General features: G+C 40.5%; 1 protein-coding gene and 1 long non-coding RNA gene across 6 annotated transcripts in view; one reads left to right on the top strand and one right to left on the bottom strand.

Annotated features, from left to right (window-relative positions):
• Positions 1-2,686, bottom strand: part of LOC123499157 — an 81,410-nt gene extending 78,724 nt beyond the window's left edge. Inside the window, exon 1 of the long non-coding RNA XR_006672893.1 lies at positions 2,649-2,686. This is a non-coding gene — a long non-coding RNA (uncharacterized LOC123499157). The remainder of the gene's footprint in view (positions 1-2,648) is intronic.
• The window catches only part of LOC123499156 (homeobox protein abdominal-B-like), a 237,806-nt gene that overhangs the window by 118,520 nt on the left and 111,453 nt on the right, over positions 1-7,833 (top strand). The gene's annotated exons all lie outside the window — the stretch shown is intronic.

The raw sequence follows: 7,833 nt of genomic DNA, 5'->3' as shown, positions 1-7,833 counted from the left end.
CGTAAGTAGTTTTCGTGGTTTAAAAATACAAACATATGTGGTAATACTCCACGAAAAAAACGTTCTCAAAATACAAAAGTAATACCAAGGTGATGTAATTACTTTTATCAGATACAAGACCAAAAAACAGATAACAAAAAATTAGCTCACAAGTAACATGTTAACTGAACAGACGGATGGCACGGTGAACAGACAGTGAATAGGTAGGATTATTGTTCTAAAAGTGAAAACTGTTCTAAAATGCGATGTACACTTGATGTCTCTCTCTCTCTCTCTCATACAGGTTGCTAGCATTATACAGCTATACAAATGCATAAAAAGAATAGAGGAAACAAAAATAATTACACCAGCATTTGCAGGCAGCAGGCAAAAGTCACTGTTGAGCATTGCTGAAGACAAATATTTTTCCTTATAAAATATCTAGCAATTCTTTTATGTGCTAAAAGTAAAAATTGAAAGAAAAAACATAAACACAAGAAAGAAGTATAAGAACCTTTATTACAAAAAGAATGAAACATGACGTATTGTCAAAATCATTATTACGGAAACTCACACACACACACACACACACACAGGAAATTAGTATTAAAACAATTGCTAAACTGAGTTTAGATTATATCATATAAGCACAATTATTTACAGTAGCTTATATATCAACATGGGCGCTGGACGTTCAAAGCAATTTTAAACAGCTGAAAAATAACCTCACTTAATACACATGAAAAAAAGAAAAAGACCTCCAACACCATTCATCGCAGCAAATACAAATACGAAATCTATTCCTTTTAGAGTTGTGTTTTGTGCGTGAGTGTTAGATGGGTTGTAATGAAATACAGAAGATGAGGATATTATTTTTTCTTTCTTTGCTTTCCTATTTCTTCCATATTTGTATCACATACTACACCACTGAGGCACAATTAGCAAACACCTCATGCGAGTCAGCGGTAATAACGAATAAATTTTAACTGCGTAAAGAAGCAATTCCAGATGACGTAATGTATGTATTAGTTACGCTACGTGGGGAACAAAAACATATAGGAGCATAAACATGTTTTACAAACCTATACACACAAGTGGACATCAAATAAAATGTCGATTTGTACAAATAATTACTCGATTGAATTATAAAACAGGAAATTTTAATGCAAAGATCCTTTTTCTTTATAAATATCAATGCAATTGCATTTTGAAGTATCAAGAAGAGGAAAAAAATATGTATGAATATGATATAAGTGTATTCCTCTCTTACACTCTGCAGGGGCGTCCTTGCCCGCCGCTTCAATCTATGCCGCCGCCGCCGCCAGTGTCCCCGCCACCTGAACTGAACTATTACCCATATCGTTGAATAAATGGTCGTAACCATACTGTCTTAAGAAAAAGGAAAATGCCGTATCATATCAGGATTTTCTAAAAAAAAAAAAAAAAAAAAAAAAAAAGATAAAAAGTTGAATAAGCATTTTTAATATAATTCTATCTACATGTATGTACTGTACATAAAAACAAGAATGGTTTTCTTTCAAAGTAAACATATAACTTGTTTTCTCTCTACGTTGCTTGGCTTGTGTTCTGCTTTCCTCTCTGGAGACATTTTTTAGCCAGATAACGAACATTTCCGCATAGGAGGCGGCGGTACAATTCCCGCCGCCTGTCGGGCGCACCGCCCCATGCCGCGGCCAACTGCGACTTTGATTTTCACCATCCATTTTTACACCAATGAAAATGATAAATAACTAGCAACAGTGTGCAAACTGTCAATTACATTTTATTTCAACATCAAATTACGCGAACTCATTCATCCAAAAGCATTTATATAAATAAGGACAGGATTTACATGGTCTAAGTATCGTCGGAGGTATATCGTGAAACAATGCTCTTTATTGAGTTCCCAGATGTTTATGGGGTTCATTCAAACTTTTATATTCACATTCCAACGTGCAATAAACTTAAATGACTAGGTAACAACAGCAACGGTAAAAACACCTGTGAGCGATCAGGTGACGGCGGGTATACGTTCGTGCACTGAACTTTGTATGTTACAAGTCTGTGTAATTCACTGTTTGATCTGCTGCAGTCTCTGACGAGACAGCCAGACGTTACCCTACGGAACGAGCTCAGAGCTCATTATTTCCGATCTTCGGATAGGCCTGATCAGACCAGGCACACACCACACACCGGGACAACAAGGTCACAACTCCTCGATTTACATCCCGTACCTACTCACTGCTAGGTGAAAAGGGGCTACACGTGAAAGGAGACACACCCAAATATCTCCACCCGGCCGGGGAATCGAACCACAGTCCTCTGGCCGTGTGTGTGTGTGTGTGTGTGTACGAACATACATGCATGCGTCAGTAGCAAATAGAAAAGATTAGTGACGATAGAAGTATGAAATGCAAAGTAACAAATAATGATATGGGAAAACAGGCTCCAGAAAAGCTGTCTGCCTTCATTTGAAAGAAACCTCAGCCGCCCAAGTTGCCTTTCAACTACACACACACACACACACACACACACACACACACAGAGAGAGAGAGAGAGAGAGAGAGAGAGAGAGAGAGAGAGAGAGAGAGAGAGAGAGAGAGAGAGAGAGAGAGAGAGAGAGAGAGAGAGAGAGAGAGATTAAGAAATACAATAATACGTTTACTTACATCTTGACGTCGCTTGCTTTCTGTACACTGAGGGCTTCCTGGAAATAAATAATCCATTATAATCAATCTTATATCTATTGATGGCTGCAGAAAAAAAGTGTGTGTGTGTGTGTGTGTGTGTGTGTGTGTGTGTGTGTGTGTGTGTGTGTGTGTGTGTGTGTATTAGTACAAAACTGTAGAATTAATAAACGTTTTATTAAAAGAATATTAACGTGATACATCACTACAAAAATGCAGTGGACGGATATCTTGCCTGTTTCTGTTTTTTTTTTTTTTTCATTTATTTATTTTTTTTATTTATTGTCATTGTTTGCATCAACAGTTATATGTTAATCAGTATCAACACGGAGGCTTCCCAGCATGACGTTTATCGCAACAGTCACGAAGCATTCCGCTGGTCACCATTAATCATCACACGCTCTGCGACATGCATGACTGATCTGGCAGCCAATTAACCATTGAACCTTACTGAAGAATCCATATTTTATGACCCTCATTGATATATCAACATGTAATATTATGCTCATATTCATAACTTGGGTATTTATAATGCAATAATGTGAAGAAAGACAGGTTAAGTAATTTTTCAAACAGCATAACATGAAATGTGTGTTTGCATTTGCATGAAAAAATAATAATAATAATAACGAGGTATAATAATGAAATATTTTAAATGTATTATAATTATGCTCTGTTCTTCATCCAAAACCTGCTACTCCTCATGCCTTCGTCAGCAACGCTTCCGTCGGTTATCTACACCAAAGTCCTGCTTGAGAGAATCCTTCATAGAACATAACGCCAGCCTATCCTGCTAATCTGCTTTCCTCTCCTGAAGCTGCTCACTGATATTCTCTTGTTTCTAGAGTGAAGGTGATGCGTTTATCAGCATGGAATGATTCACCTCCCGCATTTCTGTGCATATTCTTCAGCCAGCCATTTTAAAGTTCACCAGCTATCTCGTTTTCTTTGTCAGGCTCAAGGTCAGCGGTACTGAAATGGATAAGTACGATTTTCGCAGAAGCTTTGCCTAACACTAACAAACTTCTAAATCGTGCAGTAACCGTGAATTAAGCCTGCGTGAGGAAGAAAAAAAGTTATTTTTTATATATCTAAAGGAAGTACAAAAGGAAACCGAAGGTGAATAAAGTGAGTTCGCACGGCTAACCCATTAATTTCACCGGGCCAGCCCCACGTCACGTCCTCGACCAATCACAGCCCAGGCTCCCGGCTCGGCAAGGAATGGCCGCCGAGCAGGAAACATTTTCATTTTGTTACATACGTTTCATTTTTGGTTGGGTAAGGGCAGCGTGGAGGAGCGTCACCCCATCCCGTGCCTTCTCCTCCTTTCCTCCTCACTCTATGTCGGTGAATCCCTCGGGTGTTTCATGAATAGTTGAATATTGACATGATGTAATACCTTTGTTTACACGATACAAGCGACTTCTACCAACTACTAGGCGAGACTGCGCAAACGCCCATTGGACACTCACAGCGCATATGCCTTCAAATCTACTTCATTCGAATATCTTAATGAGGCATGGGAAGGTTAGTTGTCTTCCTCCCTTAAGCCTTCACTTTACACTGTATCTTTACAAAGCTTGCGATGTGTTACCGATACGGGAAAAATAAAACCAAGCAAAGGTAATGACTGAACTGTGGTGTGGTTCATGTTGCCAGGTCTTCATTAGAGGTTTCGGATAAGGTTAGCAGAGGAGGCTGGGATCAATAGGAGGATGTTTGGGAGGATAAGAATAACATTATTTAAAATTCATGGGGAAGCTTTCTGAGAAAAATCCAATTCCTGAAAATAGACACTAAAGTTTTAAGAGCCCCCGATGACTCCTTGTCTGAGACTTTTCGTAGGAAAGTTTGCCAGGGTGACGCCGAGCCTGCGATGGTGGAGATTGGCAGCGGCTGATCCTCCTCCAGACCCTCCAGCCCACCCACCCATCCAACACTCGCCTGCCCACCACCACCACCACCCACTCATACTTTGTTTCACTGTTTCTATCTCCAAACACACAACTTTCTCGGCAGTTGCCTTTGTGATGGTGGGTTTAGTAACAGAAGTATTTTATTACCAAGCTTTTTCATCATTATATCACGGGGACGATGAAGTTTTGTTGGAAAATTTAGGATATGAAACTTTCAGCTTAATAATTATGCATTTTGCAATTAATGTGTCATAACAAGGTTAACGATGACCCAATAGTGCTATCTTATTCACTTCTATTCTTTATATAATCACTTTGATGTCATAAAGGATTAGCAACACATAGATGTAAAAGGTATGCTGGCTTATCAAGTGTGTGTGTGTGTGTGTGTGTGTGTGTGTGTGTGTGTGTGTGTGTGTGTGTGTGTGTGTGTGTGTGTGTGTGTGTGTGTGTGGGGGTAGAGTAAGCATCCTTCAACATGTAGACTATTTGAAAAACGAAAGAGGTAAGAGTAAGATCTCTCTCTCTCTCTCTCTCTCTCTCTCTCTCTCTCTCTCTCTCTCTCTCTCTCTCTCTCATCCATGTATTTAATTCTAGTAGCGTTTGTGTCACTCCAATCCACAAAAGTCTGAGGGCGACGAAAAGGTTTCAGATCATAAAGATTAACGGACTGGATGGAAGGAGTTCAGTGTAATCAGTAAAGTGACTGCTGCCTACACTCCATTACACGTTACCGGTAATTGTTGATAAAGTTTCAGATATCCTTTCAGATGAGAACACATAGGCCTGCTACTTAATCTCTCTCTCTCTCTCTCTCTCTCTCTCTCTCTCTCTCTCTCTCTCTCTCTCTCTCTCTCTTACAGGTCAGTACTCTATAGAAGTCAATCCTCCTGAAGGCAAATAAAGTCCTGATTAATAGAACAGTCTTCATTGCACTGTATTTCATTCACAGGTGCTCTGACTTTTGTTGAAAATTTAGTTACTTAATACTTAAGTGTACAAGAAACTCCTGGTGCCTCTGAGGTTATTTAGGATAGTTTCCACTCTAAAGGAAGGCCGAGGCAGGATTCTTCGGGTTGAGCAATAGGTTACCACTGGCTTTCGTTCGCCATCTTAAACTTTGGCAACGGTTCCAGGGGCGGGAGGAGCTCCAGCCCCCTCGCTTCCCATTTTCTCTTATACAGCATGTGACTTCCAGGACGGGGAGACCGAGGCCCTCAAGTCTCCGCTGGCGGGTGTGAGTTGGTGGCCTTCCTTGTTGTAGGTTCTCGTCTCTCCTCTTCCGTAGTGTTGGTGTTTTGCTGGATGAAGTAGACCAATGACTAATGTAGCTAATTTCTTCCTTTGGTTGTAGTGTAGATGACTGAATAAACTGTCGGGTGTGCTATCGGTGTGATGATGATCAAGCTCACAGAGACAGATATGCAATCAAATAAAACTTTACTGCGCTTGTGTTTGTCGTGATGACTCTTTATGCGATGGAGGGAACGCCAAGCATCGCTATTTGGAAAGTTCAAACTAGGCCAAAAAAAAGTCTTCGTATATCATTTCTGTTACGGAGAGTACAGTGGTATACAGACAAGGTACCGCACCATGAGGCAAAGTAAAGCTGGCAACAATCTATTCTCATCTTATGTCTGACTTTGTTTTTAGTTTTAAGGTGCCATCATAGCGGCTCAGTTGGTCGTCAGAGGCACGAGGACTGAAAGTGTGGTAGATATATCAATCACATCAGTCACTGCATTTGCTATCTGGGACGAAAACTAAGATATTTGCAAAAAATTACATCAGCAAAGCCTTGTCATATGCCGAAATCTGTAGCTTTCAAAAATAATAGCGCAAATTCTTGCGAGTATATGTTCTCTAGACGCGCTACCGTGATGACGGCGGGGATACGGACTGGGATAGTGACAGAGCCTGAACATCTGACGCCGCCGCCTAACATTCCAAAACATTTCGATCCCATAAATCCGCTTGAGTCTTCTGATTTGTCACTAACGAAAGCTGCATTAAACCACGCTTAGCCGTAACTGCTGCCTCTCACACTTAACGTGCTGTATATAATTCTTAGCTACAACTGGGTTTCGGGGAACCCCCTTCAGGGGACCTGCAGGCTGGGCCGCGGTGAGGGTGGCTGTCATTTTCTCTGCCGCAACTTCGCTTGTTTGGATGGGAAAAATATGCAGCGGTTGCATTGTTGATGCAAATTATCAATGTAACTTGCAGAGAAGCAAAATAATATTCTTTTGTTTAACCAGCTAGTGTTAAAACTCTGAGTAGTGTTTTGTCTTGAAAGATAACCGGATTCTCCATACTTTCAGCTTATCTTTGTCTCTCACCAAGTCCAGCTCAGCATAAATAGAAACCTCTCGTAAAGTAATAGGAAGGAAGATTGCTTTTGGAGAGCTTTGAAAATTTTTAGAATATGTCTCCCTCTCTCTCTCTCTCTCTCTCTCTCTCTCTCTCTCTCTCTCTCTCTCTCTCTCTCTCTCTCGCGTAGATAAAGAAAGATGGTCGGCAACACTGATTTTATAAGAAACAAAAGATACCTGGCCAAGAAATACAATAATCTGGAAAGACTTGATATCTGCTATCTAGCAAAACATGGACCACCACTCTAAACACAAACATATTCAACAGTCATATCACGAATTCTATATAATAAATGTTCGATGGAGTGTCTCTTTATCTGGTTATAGAGCCCTGACATTTTCTAGGTATCTTAGTCGTGCGGCGGATGAGGCGACAGGACGAAACTTGGCTTGTAATTTTAGCAGAGACGTACTTGTCCTTCGCCTTCAAAATTGTGGTCACGTTTTTCATTTTCTCCTGTAGGCCTTCCTACGGTCCGATCTGTATTCCTGGCTCGATTAGTATTTCTGGAAAGTCACTCCTGTGTGGGTCTTCTCATTTTTCTCCATTTCTCTCTCTCTCTCTCTCTCTCTCTCTCTCTCTCTCTCTCTCTCTCTCTCTCTCTCTCTCTCTCTCTCTCTCTCTCCAGTCCCCCCCAATATTTTTGCTAGTAAGGTTCCGGTGATTCAATTTAATGCTTACTGTATCTTGTTCTATAAGTAAGGTTTTCTGCAATACAGAGTTTTATTCGTTATATAGGAAGGAAAAAAAAGATAAAAACTGAAGAGTTCACAATCTCCTTCCTTCTACTCCATGGCGTTCTCTCTCCTCGCCTTTCATGTTGATTTGGTTCCTGTCGGGTACGCGAGGAAAAAGGAACGGAAAAGGAGAGTACTGTA

This window comes from Portunus trituberculatus, chromosome 49 (genome assembly GCF_017591435.1).
Source record: "Portunus trituberculatus isolate SZX2019 chromosome 49, ASM1759143v1, whole genome shotgun sequence".
In the NCBI taxonomy this organism is placed as follows: Eukaryota; Metazoa; Arthropoda; class Malacostraca; order Decapoda; family Portunidae; genus Portunus; species Portunus trituberculatus.
Note: the sequence above shows the minus strand (reverse complement) of the source record. Positions and strands in the feature narration are given on the sequence as shown.